The 21,304-nt window shown below is 35.9% G+C and overlaps 1 protein-coding gene across 2 annotated transcripts in view; it reads right to left on the bottom strand.

The window, feature by feature from the left end:
• The window catches only part of DACH1 (dachshund family transcription factor 1), a 431,763-nt gene that overhangs the window by 245,001 nt on the left and 165,458 nt on the right, over positions 1–21,304 (bottom strand). The window lies entirely within an intron of this gene.

Below are 21,304 nucleotides of genomic sequence, written 5' to 3'. Positions count from 1 at the left end.
TGAACAGCCCCACTAGGTTGCTTTACTTTTAATACGCTAAAACAAATTGGAAAGGCTTAGAATTATTTGCAGGACATTGTTGAGAAACTGCCAGTATAGCATCTTATCCCTGCCTTCAGGATAAATAAAAATACTTTGTGTTTGTGTTTTAGTGGTACTTGTCCTTTACATGCTTATTGCATGAGATTAACTTTTAAAATTACAAAAGCAGAAGGTGAAAAGGAGACAAGGATTTGCCATTTTTGCATGCGAATAACATGAAGAATATAATATTAGCAATTCTTGAAACAAACACACTTGGCATTATGTTTCTCCTTCCTGCCTCTGTATCATGAATGTGCTTTTATGAAAAATGCTTTTCCATCGTCTGGTCAATATGTGCTAACATCTGAGAACCTCCAGACAGATCCTTCATAAGTTAGCATTTCCATGTTAGCCTCCACTGAGATCTTTTTTCTCATCAGAAGATTCAAAGATTTTACTTTTATTATTTAGTGTAAATAATATATGTGATCATTGATCAAATAATTATTAAGCACTTGCTGTTTTCAAGTGGAGATTAATTTGGGGGAATGGGTTCTTTAGTCTGTGGGAGTTTACACTCTTGCTAAGGGGGACAATCGGGTGCATGAATAACTATGGTGCACACCAGAATGTGCTAAGTGTCATAAGAAAGTTGCAATCTGAATACTAATTAGAGGTTAGGCTGAATGATGATACTTCTGTGCTTAGGGAAAGGAGTTAAGATTCCATGGCAGTAGAAGCATTAGAGAATTCCAAAGGATGAGTTAGGCATGGAGAGGAAAAGAATGGAAGAAACATGCACTCCAGTGAGAAGATGAGAGAGAAATGGACACATAACAACGTATGAATGTGCAGGATTGTTTCTAGTCAGCCAAAACAGCTCAAGTAAGATGAGGAGCAAAGATGGAAAATGCTAGATTTACTGCCTGGGGCCAGATCCTGAAAGGCTTGGAACCAAAAGCAAGGAGATAGATTGTGAGTTTGTTCTGCTATTCTATAAGGAAACTCTCTCTTGTGTGGTTCTAAGTATCTGTTTGGCTACTTCTTCTTCATTATTATTCTTCATCTTCAGCTGTTTCTTTAACTCTTATTATTTGCCTAGGGTTAATCAACAGCCCTCTGATAGTCTCCATTCTTCCTGAGCAATCCTTCTATTGACATCCCTGAGATGATAAGGAACCATGGCTAAATATATATCCACAGCTTAGGTCTTCCTCCTGGGATTCAGGCAGATTAATGCCTGTCTACTGGAAATCTCTGCTTAGATGTTCTTTAATAATCTAAGACTCAGCTTGTCCGAATCTGAACTCAGCATCTTCCCCATTAAAACCTATTTCTCTTTCCCTAGTTCAGCAAAATGGCACCTAACGGATGAAGCCAAAAATCCAAGATCAGCTGTGTCTTTTCCTCCCCTTGTACACTCAAATATCATCTCAGTGAAGATCCAGTCTCCTTTCTGCATCCTCACTCTAACCTTCCAGGTCAATCCTTCATTTCTTATTTGATCTACTATTACAGCCTTCTGAACGCTTCCAAGATCTACCTCCAACTTTGTTCCACTGTAAAGTCTAGAGTCTAAAGTCAAGATAACTCTCCATACTGATCTCAGAAGGATTTTTATAAAATGCAAATTTGATCACGTTTTCCATTGCTTACAGATACCAGTAGTTCCCTATAAGATTCACACTCCTTATCATGGCACCAAAGCCTTCCGATGCTAGGTCCCTGCCTACTTTTCCAATCTCACCATTTTATTCTTACATTCGCGGCCCTCCTGAAAGAAGACTGTCACAGTCGCTTTGGTCTCCTATCACACTAGAATTATAGATGCCTTTTCTATACCAACTCTTCCTCAACCCCATTTCACCTGGCTAAACTTGGCTAAATGTTAATCATCCTTCTTACTGATCATTTTTTAAATATTTTTAATGTTTATTTATTTTTGAGAGGGGGTGACAGAGAATCTGAAGTGGGCTCCACACTCTCAGCACAGAGCCCAATAGGGCCTCGAACTCATGAACCATGAGATCATGATGTGAATAGGACGCTCAAACAACTGATTCACCCCAGGCACCCTTACTAACCTCTTCTAATCAGTATGTGCTTTCTACGCACTATGACAGCCCATGGTGAAAACTCTATTATAGCTCTTTCTGCACTGATCGTAGTATCTGCTCATTTGTTTCACTGTCTGGACTACATGGCAGAAAGTGTATAAAATACATAGGCACCTGAGTGACACAAGTCGCTTAAGCATCCAATTCTTGATTTCGACTCAGGTCGTGATCTCAACATTGTAAGATTGAGCCCTGTGTCAGGCTTCATGCTGAGCATGGAGCCTGCTTCAGATTCTCTCTCTCTCTGCCTCTGCCCCTGTGCCCTGCAGTGTGTGTGTGGGGGGGGGGGGGGGGTGGGAGTGGGACAGGAAGTGTATAAAATATATCTTTGTGGGGGCACTTGGGTGGCTGAGTCAGTTAAGCATCTGACTTCGGCTCAGGTCATGATTTCACGGTTCATGAGTTTGAGCCCCATGTTGGACGCTGCACTGACAGCTTGGAGCCTGGAGCCTGCTTTGGATTTTGTGTCTCCTCTCTCTGCCCATCCCCTGCTTGTGTTCTCTCTCTCTCTCTCTCTCTCTCTCTCTCTCTCTCTCTCTCTCTGTCTCTCTCTCTCTCTGTCTCTCAAAAATAAATAAACATTAAAAAAATAAAAACTAAAAAAATATCTTTGTGTCCTTAGAACTTAACTCACTGCCTGGATTACTATATATGTTTATTTTCTTTCATTCCCCCCCCCCCACTGTGTATATTTAAATACATTTTAACCCAATTTAGGAAGTCCTTTCTCCAAAATTCCTCAAGTATCCTACTTCATCCATTCCAGTGGTCTCAAGGTTTCCAAGAAATGAAAAGTAAGGCACAAAATAATTTGGAATCTAAGTCTAAGGATAACCTAACTATACATCAGAAGTCCAGAGAAAGAGCACAGAGATATCGAAAGATTTCAAGCAAGATGCCATGAAGAAAGTGGGAAAGAAAAAGAAACTAACATTCAAAGTTTTAGCCCTTTAATTTGTTTTGCTTTCAAAGAAAATGCAACTGTTTAAGAGTACTTTATTATTCAGGCCACAGGAGCTGTCCTCACTGCCCTCACTCTGGAAGTAGAAGTCAGGCTACTAAGTAGGAACACTTTAGTTCATGCTGTGATTAGAATAGACCCAGTGGGCTCCTTTCACCCCAGATATCTCCTGCCCAATCTATCACCCTGCCTCCAATTCCACCAATAGAGATTTACTGCTTTCAGTCTTGAAGGTTTAAGATCTTTTAAAGCCTCCCATTAAAATGCAAATACCCCTGGTGGTGATAACACCCTAAAGCCATCAACTAACACCCTACTGAGGATTAGTTTACAATTAGAAGAAAACACAGTTTTGAGATATTTACACAAAGAATGGAAGGGACTAGAAGGAAAAATTTGGAAGAATAGTCAAGTCACTTATCCTTCTGCCTAAGATAAGACCATTAGAACCTATCCTTGGACTTATACACAACTTCCTGGCAGAGGGGAAGTTCGAAGGTTGATTTAATGACAAGACTTTCTTCCATCCCTTTAAGACCTACAGTTCTGTTGAGTCCCCTTATTGATGGGCTTGGCATTTTACCTTTACTGCAGTCTTAGTCACTAACTGCCAAAGGTTTGTCCCTAGGGAAGACAACCTAATTGTAAAATACTTGAATATTTAAATTACTTTCAACAGAGCTTTAGGGAAATTCCAAGAGAGTAGTACTGTGGCCTTCTGGCCACACTGGTATTGTCTTGATAACTCTATCTTTAAAGACTGGCTCTACCAATTTTTTAGAAGGTGTGGCCCTGATCAAGCCACAAGTTAGTATTACCTGCTCAAAACATCTGATTAAATCATGATTTTTTTTTAAGTGGAACAGTTTACTTTGTAAGAAATAAGTTATTCTTGGAAAGAAAAATAAAAACTTAACTGAAAAGAGGAAGTGAAATAATTAGCAAAAGCATTTCCTTTTGGAATGATCAATGGCCTCAGTAGTAGCCACCTTTAAGCCTCCTTATCTATAACAGTAACCCAGCTCTACCCCCAGAGGATTAGAACAGCTGAACTTTCCTAGTTCTAATCAAAGCAGAAGACCTCACTTAAATAAATTATTACCCTTAACAGCTTGAATGAAATCAAATTTATGACTTTGGTAATTGTTTTTGCCAGCTTTACATATGAGCCATAGTGTAGCCTTTAGTATTTGCAACAGTCTGCATTAAAAGAGGAGTGCGATGGCTTAGAGGTGTCCAAATCCACACTTAATATCTCACTTACTTAGGAATCCACCCAGGCACGCTCTTTCCTGCAGTTCTGAATAAAAAAGCTTCCTTTTCCAGACAGATTACTGAGTTGATGTCTCTCCTTAGTTTATACCATTAAGTCAGTCTCATGCTAATTTCTATTTCCCTCCCACAACTGTATAATGTTTATCAACTTTTCCTAGTCCCTTATGGTACTTATTCAGGGTGAAGTCAAAATCCAACTTAACAAAAGCAAAACAAAACAAAACAAAACAAAAGTAATCTGAATTAATAAGAAGCTAGGTGCATCCAAAGAGTGGTGACATTTAAAATGTTAGAGGGTACATCACAGATTTTTTCAATCCCCAGTCTTCTCCATAGACATCATCTTCTGCTAATCTTTTCAGTAGTTTTTGGGAAATTAAGTTCAATTTTCTTCCTGAGAGTTGGGGCAGAGAAACATGTAAAATCCAGAAAGAGATTGTGACAGTTATGATTTGGGAAATGCAAAAGTAGCTATGTAACAGAAATTTTGTTTCCAAATCCTACCTGCTTAAAGAAGGGTTCCATTTAAACATTCAATTCATTCACCCATATCTGAGAGAAGGGAGATACTGAACAGCAAGCTAGACACAGGGTTGCAAGAATAAAGATTTACTCCCTTCTCTAAGGAGGAAAACAAAACTAAATAACCTGTGAAATAATAGAGCAGAAGAAAAATACATGGCAGCAAGTGAGCACTGATTTTAGTCTTGGGCTACAAGGGAGCATTTAGGGGGTGAAAGCAGCTTGCTCTATGAATCTACAAGAGTTCATTTGCCTCCTCCAGTCTATTTGCCCCAGGAAAACTCCAATTGTGTTTTTATTTTGCATATTTTTTTCTAGTAAACTACTTCTACAAAGCCAAGTCAAAATATAGGAGAAATATGACCAAATACATAGTCAAATTTAACACGCCGAAGCATACACACACACACACACACACACACACACACACACATTCTTATTTCTTTCTACTTGGAAAGGTACAATTTCCTTAATGATTTGTGTATCCACTTGAACATTTTGAAGTCATGGAGAGGGATATTTATGAAGAGATTATGGGAAGATGCTTATGTTCTAAGTAAAGTGAAAAAGCAAAATAAAACCTGCAGATATGGACATAACAGAGCACAAGGCAGATAGCAAAATTAAGTAAAACAGGCAACGAATACACATAGAAAAAAAGACTGAAAGGAAACAGACTAAAATATTAGAAGGGGTAATCATTGGATGGAGAAATACATATTTTTTTTATATCTGAATATTTTAGATTATCTCTCAAAAGCATATCTTAATTTAAAATATAAAAACAAACTTAACATTAATTTGTTTAACACTTTAAAGAATTTTTTAATGTTTACGTATTTTTGAGACAGAGAGGGAGAGAGAGACAGAGCATGGGCGGAGGAGGGTGGTCACAGAGAAAGGAAGACACAGAATCTGAAGCAGGTTCCAGGCTCTGAGCTGTCAGCACAGGGCCCGATGTGGCGCTTGAACTCATGAACTGAGAGATCCATGACCTGAGCCAAAGTCGTGTATTTAACTGACTGAGACACCCAGGTGCCCCAAATTGTTTAACACTTTAATGACTGACCATATTTTTTTAGATAATTCATTGTGGACAAACGCTGATCCTGGCTAAACATGATCAGTGCCTTAGATTAACTTCTATATATTGTAGGAACTAGATCGAATTTATCCTTTTAATCTTTATTCTATACTTCAGTTTTAAAATACCTAATAAAAAGTAATTAGATGTAAAATATTACCCTTCTGAGAACTATAAAATTAATCTAAAATACAAAAAGTACAAATAATCATTGATATCTTCCAGATTAAATCAACCTCATAAAATAGATCTACATTAAAAAATCGACATAATAGATCGACATAAAAAAATACAAAGGACCTCTTAAGATTAATGCATGTATATATTTCACTAAAAGAAGTAGCTGACTTATAATCTTCAGTTTGTATGTGGGTACATTTTCCCTTAGAAAGATCTTGTTAACTTGCTAGTTGAATTTTTTCAACTATCTGAAAGACAAGAATATAAATAATCCAGAAAGAGTATGATTATCATATTTTCCCTTTGCAAGGAGTTTTTTTTTTTCTTTTGATGTTAAAACTTTGAGGAATACATTACTTTTTTTTTTTTTTTTTTTTTTTTTTTTTTTTGCAATGATGACAAATGTGAGCACTTTCTCAATCTCCTATGTCTCATTTGTGTGGACTTTCTGTGTTCTCTGTATAGCTGTGTGTCCTAGCCATGTGTATTTCTCAGTACGAATAGATTACAAACTGACTCATAAAAGAGATGACTTTCCACAGTCAACAAAACGCTGACTTCCGTGGGGCAAGCACTTAAAATATCACCAGCTGACACTTGGAGAGCACCCTCAGATTACTGCTTATGAGCACAAAGCTCCCAAAAGTGCCTCAACTCTTTATAGGGCAGGAGTTATAGACTGAATTGTGTTCCCCCCCCAAATGCGTATGTCGAGGCCCCAACCCCAATGTGATGGTATTTAAAGACAGGGCCTCTGAGAGGTAATTAGACGTAGATGAAGACATATCAGTGAGGACCTCATGAGGAGATCAGTGCCCTTACAATTAGAGACACCAGAAAGCTTGTTCGCTCTCTCAGCTGTGTGAGGACACAGTGAGAAGTCCATTTACAACGGAAGAGAGCCATCACCAAAAACTGACTAGGCTGGTACTCTCCTCTTAGACTTCCAGCCTCCACTACTATGAGAAAATGATTTTCTGTTGTTCACGTCACCCGGTCTGTGGCACTTTGTTATGGCAGCCTGAGCAAGACTAGGACAACAGGAAATTCTGTATGTAACTGAACAAATATATATACAAACACAAAATAAAACTTCCTTTTAAAAAGAATTAAAAATAAGTTTTTTTAGTGTCTCTGTACTTTTGAGAGAGAGCACGTGAGCAGGGAAGGGGCAGAAAGAGAGAGGGAGATACAGAATTTGAGGCAGATTCCGAGCTGTCAGCACAGAGTCCAACTTGGGGCTCAAACTCATAAACGGTGAGATCATAATCTGAGCTGAAGTTGGATGCTTAACGGACTGAGCCACCCAGGAAGCCCTGGAGAATAATTTTTTTAAAAAAAGATCTGTGCTTGGGGTGCCAGGGTCCTCAGTTGGTTAAGCATCCAACTACAGTCAGGTCATGATCTCGCGGCTCATGAATTTAAGCCCCGCGTCAGGCTCTGTGCTGACAGCTCAGAGCTGGAAGCCTGCTATAGATTCTGTGTTCCCTCTCTCTCTGCCCCTCCCCTGCTCACATTCTCTCTCTCTCTCTCTCTCTCTCTCTCTCTCAAAAATAAATAAACATTAAACTTCTTTTTTGAAAAAGGATCTGACTCAAATTAATTGGGGAAATGCCCAGTTAATCCTATTGACAAATACAGTTTCAATATAGGAAGAACTTCACACATCCTCAAAGTTTTTAATATTTTTGTTTTGTGGGACAGATATAGGAAGAACCTCACAAATCCTCCAAGTTTTTAATATTTTTGTTTTGTGGGACAGCTTCTCAAACCTTTCACTATGCTAATATGTATTACAAATCTCTACCAGTGTGGTAAAATAGGCATTCATGAAACTTAGTTTACCATGAAATCTGTTATTTCCAGTGAGTTTCTTTCGAGACTTGTGATCTAATGGACTATGTTCTTCCTAACAGTCTGCTTGTATTTAAATTATGAAAATGCCTCATGTCTCAACATTGCCAAGCCAGGCTGTGTCACAGGTCACATGACAGTTGTCACAAGTGAATTATTTCCTAGGGACAAGAAACATGGCAATTCTCATATTGAATACACTTGATGTAAGACTTGATAATTACTCAAAATACAAGGTTAACATTAATAAATTGAAATCATCACTAACAAAAAATAAATAAGAGTTGGAATTAGCTACTCTGGTGCCTCTGATTTCAAAACCCACACTATCTAGACCTGAAATCGTACCGAAAATGTATTCAACACAAAACCTGTTTCACAGGTCATGGACAAAATATCTGAGTCTCCAGTTGAGACAGAACTTTCAAATACTGAATAGGAAACTATCCCTGAAACAGTTATATAGGAATAGGACTAAGCTACTCCTGAGCATTTGTATATTAAGAGTTAAGAACTAATGACAGCCCAAAATACTAAAAACAGTCCCTGTTGGACAGATTACACCTGGGATAATCTAGTTCAAGTTCATAAGTCCCTCTCCCCCTTTTTACAATCTATACAAAAGAGCCACATTAAAAAGATTCTCGGTCACCTGGATGGCTCACCCAGTTAAGCGACTGACTTCAGCTCAGGTCAGGATCTCACAATTAGTGAGTTCGAGTCCTGCTCTGGGTTCTGTGTTGACTGTGCAGAGCCTGCTTCGGATCCTCTGTCTCCCTCTCTGTGCTTCTCCCTAGCTTGCACTCTCTCTCTCTCAAAAATAAATAAACATTAAAAAAAAAGTTTTTAAGTATTCTTTAAAATTCATGGAATATATTTAGTTATATTAATTTCAGAATTAAATATAATAATCTTAGTTTAGATTCCTTAATTTAGGGAATATATTTTTTAAGATTAACTTTTATCAAAGAAGGGGTCTTAATATTACATGAATTATTTACTTATATCAATGTTAATGACACCTGATAAAGTATATCTAATATATTCATATTTTATTGATACTTTGTGGATTAAAAAGTAGGTTAGTGTAACTTAAAAATTTTTAATGTTTATTTATTTGGAGAGAGAGAGAGAGAGTGAGCATCACCAGGGGAGGGACAGAAGAGAGGGAGAAACAGAATCTTAAGCAGGCTCCAAGCTGTCAGTGTAGAGCCCCATGCTGGACTCGATCTCATGAACTGTGAGATCATGAACTGAGCCAAAATCAAGAGTCAACTGCTTAACCAACTGAGCCACCCAGGCAGGCATCCTTGAAACTTAGAGTTTCAATTTAAAAATACAAATGTTTAGGGGTACCTGGCAGGCTCAGTTGTTAAGCGTCAGACTCTTGATTTTGGTTCAGGTCATGGTCTCATGCTTTGTGAGAACAAGCCCCACGTGAGGCTCTGTGCTGACAGTGTAGAGTCTGCTTAAGATTCTCTCTCTCCCTCTCTCCTTGCCCCTCTCCCGCTTATGTTCTCTAAATAAATAAGTAAATAAATAAATAAATAAACAAACATTTTTTAAAAATAAATGTTTAATACTATTTACTTTTACCTTTCCATAGCATATATTGTACATCCACATATATGATATTTCTCCTAGTGAGGACATTGTTCATAAATGTCATTTAGCAACATGTTTGTCTAGAGAGCTAAATATTTTTAAACTTTTAACCACCTTATAATTTTCTCCTCTTCTCATAATTATGCCTTCCAAGCCACAGATGAGTCTAGCACAAAATATCGTTTTTATAATTTTCAGCAAAGACTAAATCCCTTAAACGACAAATCCTGAAATAATTAGAAACAATAGTAAATGGCTTTCTTAAGGTTTTTGAGAAGATTTAATACTTTATTGGCTTCTTTCTCACAGTTCCTGTCATACCTCAAAACCGTATTCTACAAAATTTAAATTTAATATTAAAGGATATTCCAGCTAAAATATGCACTATCTAAACTCATCTTTTACACAAACTATGGGCTCCATGTTCACAAAGAAGAAGTTTCATTTCTTAAAATTTTTCAATTTGAAATTCAGATGACTAGATCTTCTTTGCAATTACTGTTGGCTATATTTTGTTTGAATCTTTAGCAATGTATTCAGTCTTCTATTTCACTGGCACATACCATGACCTGTTCATAAATGTGCAGTGGCTCTAGTTGGCTGTGTTTATAGATCATCTTGAATTTGTTCCCAAAATACAGCCACTGCTCCAATCTCAAAATAATACCCAACTCTTCTCTGTAGGAGGTGGCATTTCCAACTCTCTGAGTGCCCTCTTTCCAAACGTTTTTATTTTATTTGGGGATAGTGCATAAAATAATAAAATAATCACAGCTGTATTATATTATCAAACCAGTAGGCACTGGGCTAAGTTCACTATGTGATCTAACTTTTAATATTCATAACAAACTTTTAAGATACGTATTATTATTATCCTTATTTTACTGATGAGAAAATTGAGACACAGGGAAGTAAAATGTCATACTCAATATCCCGCACATAAAAAGTAATAGAGTGGGCTTGGAAAAGGAGGGAGGATAAATAGGCAAAGCATAGAGGTTTCTTAGGGCAGTGAAAATACTATACGTGATACAATACCAAGAATTGACCCTAACGTAAACTACAGATTTGAATTATAATGATGTGTCAATGTCGGTTAACTGTGATGAACGTGCCTCTCCGGTGGAGATGTTGGCAATGGAGGAGGCTGTGAATGTGTGAAGGCAGAGGCTATGTGGAAATCTGTACCTTCTGCTCAATTTTGTTGTGAACCAAAACTTCTCTAAAAAAATAAGTCTTAAAAAGTTATAGAGCCAGGTTGTGAACCAAGACAATCTGGTCCAGAGGCCAAGCCCTGAGCACCATGCAGTCTGCTTCGGTAGCGTATCTGTTTGTTCATTTAGTCAACAAACATTAAATGTTAATGTTCATGACCTTATATTGTGCTTTGGAAATATCAGTGAGATACTGTACCCGAGTTCAAATAGCTGAGTCTATTTTAGGAAATAGATAGATGTATAAAGAAATGCAATAAATCATGTTAAATACTGCAGTAAAAGTTCCAAGTGAATGTTGCAGGAACATCATAGTGGGGGTACCTCCAGAAAGAAGAGATATCAGCAAACAGGAGTTAGCTTAAGTAGAGGAGAGGGGATGGAGTATGGAAACATCCACAGAAACACACCCCTCCTTTGCACACACACAAACACACACTTCTGTAATGAAATCCTGAATTACTCAAATTCATGCTCCTCTTTTCTTCCTTAAAATGGCAAGTATCACACAGTCTAGCACATAATCTTTTTCAAATAGCTTCATAGGTCATAACTCATCTCTCCATATTGTCTCCATACTTCTGACCTTGGGAAATATTCTAGACATACCAGTAGGTACTGATTTTTGGTCAAATTTTTTGGAACATTATGATTCCTTCATCTACTTTAAATGTATCTTTGCTGTAAATGTTTTATTTTAGGGCAATTCAAAAACAAGTTGGTGTTACATAATCAATTGTGTAGATGAAATCTGACTCTAACCAGTAATTAACCCATCTCCCTTTCACTCTTCTACTCTGACAGGGGTTTGTATCCATGACAAGGAAATTCATTAATGACTTAACTGAGTTTTATCATTTTTCTATAATTTTTATCTCAATCTTAATCATGGTAGCTACTATATTTTTTTAAGTAAACAGTGGGCCCAATGTGGGGCTCAAACTCATGACCCTAAGATCAAGAGTTCCATGCTCTAATGACTGACCCAGCCAATCATGTTTTTAATATACAAGATGAAAATATTTGTAAAGAAATTATCACTAACCAACAACAATAAGGATAAAAAAAAAACTGTAGTAAAGGTACATCAGTCTTGCTGTTCTAAGGCAATCAGAATCATAAATTTCTGATAAAGTACACCTTCACACATACAAAAAAAACTATTTGGTATAAGCATCTTCACTGATAGATCATAAAAGGAGACGCAATAGTTATATTTATATTAAACTATTGGTGCTTAGAGATGTAGCTTCAAATGAAGGTTAAAAACAGAATCTATGAAATCAGAACTAAGAAAATCTTGTCTTCCTGCTTGTGAATGCAGAGGTAAGATGGCCGACTCAACCCAAAATACGTTTTCACCTTCCACTGACAAGTCATTTGTTTGCTACAGCTGAAGAAAACATATATAACTAATTTATTTGAGAAACCTGTTAGAAAAAAGATACATTCAACATTCCCCTCCACTGTGTAATGCACGGGGAGCTGTCAAGAAATGTAGTCATGAAGCACAGAGATTTGGATACCACCACCAGGATTCAGAGACCTCCTGACAACTTTTTGATACTCCCAGGAGCATTCTAGGCCTATGAACTAATAAAAGGATTATATTAAGACAGACAAAGGTATGCTGTTTCCAGCCTGCAGAGATTTAATAACATGCTTAATTCATTATCTGACATAGATGTTACATAAGCACCAAACATTGCTATTAATATGATTTACATTAATTGAATTCTATTTAATACTTTATGAAAGTGTTTTCTTTAATGAATGGCCTTTTAATACTAATGCTCAATATTATAAGAAATTATGATATAAACTGCCTGCGCTGAGTTGAAGAAGACATTGACAATTGTCCTTTCAAGCTTGAATAGACATTGTTTTATCACGGGATTTTTTTTCTCTTAGAATACTGTGCAGAAGAGGCTATTAAAATCCCAATCATCATGTTAATTCCTGTTTCTGTATTTATTTATCTGTACCCAAATTATAATCTAAAATACTAAAAAGTATTGCCCTGTGTTACTTAAATTGACTAAAGTATAATAGCTTTTATTTAGAGGTGACGTATTTATATGTAGCAGGAATTCTTGTGAGCACTTCATATATATATTCTTGTGAGCACTTCATATAATTCAATAATTTCATGAGACAGAAATATTTCCATTTTATAAATATGGGAACTGAGGTAGAGATGTGTTAAAAAAATAGTGTTACTAGAATAAAAATATAGATTTTCTTATTCACTGGTTCATATGGAAAAACTGGTTCATGGTTAAGTATTGTGGCCAGCATTATTTTACAGAGAAATCTAAAAAGATAACAGCTATTGCATTTTATTTTTTTAAACAAATTATAGAATTCTGTATTTCTGTCAATTTCTTTATGTATTAGAGGACTTTCTGATATCTAGAACTCTGCCTTGGTCTCATGGTCAGAAAAAATGATTCTCAAAGTCCATGAGTCTACATCTGATGACATATTCTAATTCGTTCTTTCCTTCTAAAATTATTAGAGCCCACAGAAATGTGTTGGGTAAACACTGGGTATAAAGACCAGTCCTAGATACCATGTCCTGGATACCATGACAGAGACAAGGACAACAAAATACAGCCTCTTCTCGAAAAAAGTTTCTTATTGGTAGAATATACAGTTACTTATGATACTAAGTCTCAAGTAATTTTTTAAAAGAATATTTTTCAAGTACTACAAAGGAGGAATCAGCATCTGTAGTCATCTTGAAACATGAGTGTGGATTTTGACTGACGGAGGTAAGTGAAAAGGCAGCATTGAAGGTTTTCAAATACCATGATCAAAGACCCTAAGACAGAAAAGTAAGTAATGCTTGAGAAACGATGGGTAGATTAAGGCCTCAATGGATGCTCCATTTGCACAGAATTTCTAGACCCTAATTGTATAGATTTAGTGTGTTTCTTATGTGCTTTACAGTCCTGACTATGTTGTAAGACCTTTTGCTTGTTTCCTCTGTTACTCTCCCTGGCTTTCCGGTATAGAGGGAAGTTAATTATGTGAATTCTGACTAATACAACCAAAAGGGGTGGGTGAACTTGGTAACTGTAGATCATATTGTAATAGTATGCGATAGTATGTGAAATATCATGGCTCACCATTTTGTAGATTTTCATGATGAGACTTGAGTGAAAATTATGTTAGCTGCTATTGTCAAGATAGAGATTAAAAGTCATCAGATCTAATAATAACTGCATTTAGTCTGCGATTGTCATTACGCTAAATACTTTGATACACATTGTACGATTTAACCCTTACAATAACTCTATCAGAAAAATATTGTCATTATGCCCACTTTACAGATGAATGGAATGATGGAGAGAGGATACGTAACTTGAATAGACCATAGACTGCTAAGGTAGTAGAGCTGAAAAGTATCAGGTCTGACTGAGCCAAAGTCCACTCTGAATTGCCATTCTAATCACAGAAATGTTTCAGCTCTGAGGAAATTTACATCAGAAGTAAATAGCCATATGCAGAAGAATTTTTGAAATTCACTTTCAAGGCTGCATTTCTATTCTACAACTCTGAATGTATTTATTATTTTGAAATACATTTACTGTCTTGAAAAATAATTGAACGTTCCTGCCCCCATACCTTTGCACTTGCTGTTGCTGCTTCCTGGAACACTCTTCAGGAAGAGGACTCCATGCCTCAACCTTCCCTAACCCCCATACATCATGGCATTGGATCCAGTTAATAGTTCTGTTCTTTCACCCCAATGTATGTTTAGCCTGAGTATTGTTTAGAAATACTATATATTTCTTCACTTATTAGCAGCTGTGGTTTGTCTCGTAGGCTTCATGTGAGAAAGAATTTTTGAATATGTTTTGTTCACTGCTATATCCCCAAAATATAAGAGCAGTGACTGGCACAAAGTAAGGACTCAGTAAGTATCTATTAAATGAAAAAAAAAAATGAATGAGTGGGTGAAGGAAGGAAGAGATGCTCACTGCTGACCTATGGCCATCTGAATCTACATTGTCTTTATAGCTATTTAAGTACTTGAGAGGCTGAAGCTATGACGTGTCACAGTGTTTTGTACGGTGTCAATTTGATAATGATGATGAAGAGGAAGGCCACTGAGTTTTTGCAGTCTTTGCATTATCCTACCTCTACCTAACTAAATACTATGGATCTGTCTTAGCACTTCAAAATGATGTGGTTGGAAAGACAACACTCCATAAATTATTAAACTAATGGCAATATGTAGAGCTTGAAGCCATCAACTAGGGTATTCTATGCCCAAATATGTACATTTTTGAACTTGGTTTTGAAATCTAGACACATGCATTTAAAAATGTAATTCACATATCCATAATAATACATTTCCTCTTTTTTATTTTTTTAAATATTTTTTATGTGTATTTATTTTTTGAGAGAGAGAGAGAGAGAGAGAGAGAGAGAGAGAGAGAAAGCTGGGGGGAGAGGCAGAGAGAGAGGAAGAGAAAAAGCACAGAGCCTGACTCAGGACTCAAACTCTCGAACTGTGAGATCATGACCTAAGCTGAAACCAAGAGTCGTCTGACTCTTAACTGAGTCACCCAGTGGCTTAACTGACTGAGCCACCCAGGTGCCCCAAGGTGTACATTTCTAACCATTTGATTTAATCTATGCATCTGCATGGTCATCAAAAATAAACCATCTTGAGACTAAAACTTTATTTTCATAGATTCCTCCCTACATATGCATGATTATATACAAAAGTCCTAAAATCCTGCATTTAATCGCATTGTAAGGCTACATTATTCAAAACATGGTATCAGAACATTTCACTTATTTAGAAAGTTGAAATAGATTCCCATTTTATGCATTTAAGGAAGTAGATTAAGTAATTACATGCTTAAAAATTGAAAAAGACTAAAAGAAAACTATACTTGGGATAATAAAGAACTTTATAAGCATGACATTAGTGCCAGAAACTATAAAATTGATTGATAGAATTATCTGCATAGAAATTAAAAACATTTTTAGGAGACCCAATATTGAAAGATTAGGGACAAAATAAAAAATGTGTATATCAAAGACAAAAGATTATTGCCCTTAATTTATAAACAATAAAGAGTCCAATATTAAATGGCAAAAGAATATAAAAAGGAAGAACATAAATATATAATAATAAACATAGAAAAAACTGCAACCTTACTAGTAAAAAAGAAATCAAAGATCAAACCAAGTATAAAATATCACATTCTGTCCATCACATTGGCAAAGCTAAAAAAAAAAAAAAAGCACTGATACAACACTGATAAAAGTACACACATTGCATATTTTTCAAGGACCACTGGCCTAATGTATCACAATTTTTAATATAAATACTTTTGCCCCAATAGGTTCATATTGACAAATCTTAGAATTTATCCTGAGGTAATGAGAGATAGAGAGCACGTAAAAATAAAACCCTAAAGGTTCATATAAATGTGTTGATTTGAATACACTACAAGAGATCTTTGTTTGAAATTCTAGCAGGTCATTAAAACTATATTTTTAGGAAGCTAAACAAAAAGGATACAAAAACATGTTATGGTAGATTTTTATGTTTTGCAACAAGCTAGACCATAGTATGGTCACCGTATATGTGCTATCAGTGGTTTTCCTCTTGTATGCGATTATAGGTTAGCTTTACTTTCTTTTTTGAAATCTTCTAGATATTTGGCAATGGACAAGGTTTTGCTTCATTCTGTTTTGTTTTTAATCAGGAAAGCAAGAAAGTAGAGCATCCAGAGATGGATTAGGTGATATTAAAAGCAAATTATTTTTCAAACACCAGGAAACACTAACAAATGACACTCTGAAAATATTAAAAGTAAATTGTATAATTACAGAAGAGTATTTTCTTTTAGAAGCATTAGCACAAAATAAAGTTATATTATATATAACTTTATATATATATATATAACTTTATATATATATATATAACTTTATATATATATATATAATAAATATTAGCACAAAATAATTAGAAGTGGATCCTAACTTGCCTGTGTATTAGGAGCATAATTTCGAGTCTTTACTGACTAGAATTTGTAACTTGGCTATTTCCCTTAGGGCAAGTTTAGCCTCCAAAAGTCCTATAGGAACTGCAAGTCCAAGAGGAACTGCAAATGCAAAAGAAAATGTTTTTGTCAAAAACTTTAAAAATTGATGAAAAATGAAGACATGTGGATGGCTAACTACATAAAAAACTCTCAGCTTTACTTACACTTTGAGGTAGTCAACTTTCTTTGTGTTTTTCTTTTTTGTTTGTTTTTATTTTAGAGAAAGAGCAAGAAGGAGAGGAGCAGGGAGAGAGAGAGAGAGAGAGAGAGAGAGAGAGAGAGAGAGAGAATCTTGAGCAGGCTCCATGCTCAGCGCAGAGCTTGAGACACGGCTGGATCCCACGACCCTGGGATTATGATCTGAGCCTAACTCAAGAATCAGAGGCTCAGGGGTGCCTGGGTGGCTCAGTCGGTTAAGCGTCTGACTTTGGCTCAGGTCACGATCTCGCGGTCCGTGAGTTCAAGCCCCGCGTCGGGATCTGTGCTGATGGCTCAGAGCCTGGAGCCTGTTTCGGATTCTGTGTCTCCCTCTCTCTCTGACCCTCCCCCATTCATGCTCTGTCTCTCTCTGTCTCAAAAATAAATAAAGGTTAAATAAATAAATAAATAAATAAATAATAATTAAAAAAAAAAAAAAAAGAATCAGAGGCTCAATTTACTGAGCCACCCGGGTGCCCCAAGGTGGTCAACTTTCAAATTTCATTTCTTTTTTTGTTAACATTTAATCTGACTTTTCTGAAAACTAGCTTTCCATATTCCCAAACACAGGGCTTCTTTAGACCTCAAAAACGAATATTAAATCGTAAGTTCTCCCTGTTTGAGTGAGAAAGAGCAGTACAGTGGTCCCTCCTTATCTGTTGGGAAGATATGCTCTAAGACCTCCAGTCGATGCCTGAAACCACAGGCAGTACCAAACTATATACTGGTTTTTCTTATACATACATATCTAAAATAAAGTTTAATTTACAAGTTAGGTACAGTAAGAGAGTAACAATAACAATTAATAATAAAATATAACAACTATAACAACATACTATAATAAAAGTTATGTAAATGTGGTCTCTCTCTCAAACTATTTTATTGTACTACACACACCTTCCATCTCTTGTGATGATGGGAGATGACAAAATGCTTACGTGCTGAAATGAAGTGAGGCAAATGACAGAGGCCCTGTGATGCAGCATTAGGCTGCTACAGACCTTTTGACATTATGCAAGAAGGGGAATCATCTGCTTACAGACCATGTTGACATCAGGTAACTGAAACCAGAGATAAGAAGGGACTACTATATATCTTCCTACAAGATATGGTACAAAACTCCATACTCTTGTTGGGTTTATTGTTAAGATTTACTATACCTAAATGGGTGATGTGTGGTGGATAGTTTATGAGCAAAGCCTAGTAGTAGGTAAGGTATCAATCTGAACAGGATTAAAAATAACAATGGTAGAATTTTGCTATAGAAGACATTTTGGGGGCACCTGGGTGGTTCAGTAGGTTGAGGAACCGACTCTTGATTTTGGCTCAGGTTCATGGGATCAAGTCCTGCATCAGGCTCTGTGCTGACAGTGCGGAGCCTGCTTGGGATTCTCTCTCTCCCTCTCTCTGCCCCTCCTCCCTCTCTTTTCCTCTCTCAAATAAATAAACATTTTTTTAAAAAAGAACTTTGAATCAATCCAAGGAATTTCTCTTGTTTTCAACTTTCACACAAAACTCTTCATAAAGTTGGAAGAAATATTTGAAGTGGTGTCAAAGCCCATATTAACTCTCTCAAATAAACATTTTAGTCAAATATATAAAATTTTTATAGATTCACTGTATGCCAAAATGTTAATTGCTTTTCATCAAAACATTGTAAAAGTGATGCTCCTTTTCTTGTTTTGCCCAGTTCTAAATTTGTACTGCCTAAACCAGTTGACTGCATCATCTTAATTTTAAATGCACCTTTTCTGTTAAATTGTTTAGTCTCTGTTTGTTAGATTTTCTTGACTAATGTATTCTGAAGTTCTGTAAAAAGCATACATGTGCACACGTGCACGCACACACACCGTTTTGACACGTGCTAACATTCTCCATACATGCTAAAGCCAGTGAAATGGCAAATGGAGGGAGAAAAAAGAAAAAAGAAAGGACAAAGAAATAAAACAAAAAATTGATCTCAGCGAAAACTGAAAGGCATTCCTACTGTTAAGAAAGCAAGTTCAGGAACATACGGCAAGAGACAGCTTTAAGTTATATGATACATTTACGGAAGTGCCATAGAGGAGGTTAAACCACTGAGAGTACCTGGACTAGCCCCCTACGCACAAACATACTAATATTCTAATGTTGTGGGAAGGAAGATGCCTTTAGCTTTCCCCCCTCTGTAGAACTCGAGTAAATAATGCAAACTTCATATTTGAAAACAACAATTAATACATGTGGATGTTTCTAAACGTTTCATATCCCTCACCACATCTTAGCTTTTAACTGGCTAAGAGAAGTTCAAGAAGATTAACTTTTAATAAGTTAAAAGCAAAATCCATTAATTAACTGAAGTTAATTTAAAGACTTCTAAATTTTAACTTTAACTAGTGAATTATTTTCTAGTAACTTTTCCTGAATTATAGATTAAAAAATACAAAACCAGCACTTGCCCTAAAATCTAAAATCAGACTTGCTAATAAACCTTTACCAGTTCTCCTTGATCTTCAAGCATGTAGTAGATATTAATAATTTGCAGGACTGATAGATGTATACATGCAGAAATGAGGTACACACAAAAGGGTATTAACTGACAGCGTTTTTAACAGAAACACAGGTTCATTTAAGTAGATCTTTTTTCATAAATGTTTATATATATATGAATATGAATCAATAAATATGAATGCTTATTAAATTACTACATGATCAAGATATTTTCTTGGTAAGAGTTTATTTAAATCTGAGATATAATAAACTCAGTATGATTATTGGTAACTATAACATTTATAATTAATACATGTAATTTTAGGTGCAGTTTTCCGCAAATGATCATACTTAATTCACCACGTAGCCTTCCCATAATACACGAATGCATATCACTCTGTATCTTATTACCAATTAATTTCTATTTGATGACTTTTTGCTCAGATATGTAAGTGAAAATCACTTAAACATCAAAGCATGGAGACCAGAAAGACTGAATGGAAAAGGAAATGGGAAACAGTGGCAGAATGAAAGGAGAATTGGTATGAGGTAGTTCAGAGGGTAACTAGGGTTGGGAGAAGAAATTTAAGATATATACTACAATAATAAAGTAGAAATAAAATAAAGAGGAATAAGGTTTTAGTGAGGTGGAAAGATAAAAATAAAACTCAGAAGGGATCTTACATGAGATGATAAAGTGTAGGTAGGGAAACAGAACGGCATGGTATGTTCATCCTAAGAAAGGAAGTATAAGGAAAAATTCAGGTTTTGTAATGAGGTGTGAATTCAATTCCATGCTATTTCATTGTGTTTGCTTCTGCTGTTGTTTTTAGACATGGGAGCCTAAATTCCTGGTTCACTGCTCTCCTGCAACATTGCAGTCATATTTAATCTTTTCTGTGATGACCAACTGCCATGACACCATTACACAAACTAGCCCGTCCAGCTTCACAGCTGCCATTAACAACATAGCCAACCCCAAATTCTATAAACACATTTGTACACACACACACACAAACACACACACGTGTATGATTCACATGTGTACACAGTGGGCAAGCTTTCGTTTCTGCTACTGCCTTCTCCTTTTGCTTCTTCTCTTTCCTATCAAAAGAATGTTTTCAACAGATACTTGAATGAAGCTATGCAAAATCCATGTTTTCCCCGTCTTATCCCATGCTGCAACATTGTATTCTAAAGATCAAACAAGGCTCAAGGAACGTATATGCTAAACTCAAATTATTCACATCCAAAGTACTTTTGAAAAATGTGAAATAAGTTCTCAATTTGAAAGGACTCTAAATTGCACATCATTTTCATATGAATTTCACCTTTATGACAGTAAATTAAAATGAAAATCATACAGTGCATTTAAATCTACATTTCTTGCAAAATGGTTTCGAAAGTTTGCCCCCAATGAATTATTTTCTTGATTAGCTTAAAGTACTATGAAACAGGGAAGAAAGAAAATAATTCTGGGCTTATATAAACATCTACCTTCAATAGCTTAGCAAGCAAACATTAACAAATACTTTACATCCTATTTACTTACAATAGTCCTATAAAACAATAAACCTCTGAAAGCAATTACTTTAAATTTATTTTTCCTCCACATTGAAGCAGAAAGTATTTGTCACGCAAAAGTTAGCATTGAACTTGTATAATAATAGAGATTTACTGAGACAAGGAACAATGTTGATTAAAAAAATAAAAGCACTGAAATATACCCT

Source organism: Panthera pardus, unplaced genomic scaffold (assembly GCF_024362965.1).
Source record: "Panthera pardus isolate Hobbes unplaced genomic scaffold, ASM2436296v1 HiC_scaffold_1, whole genome shotgun sequence".
Classification (NCBI taxonomy): Eukaryota; Metazoa; Chordata; class Mammalia; order Carnivora; family Felidae; genus Panthera; species Panthera pardus.
Note: the sequence above shows the minus strand (reverse complement) of the source record. Positions and strands in the feature narration are given on the sequence as shown.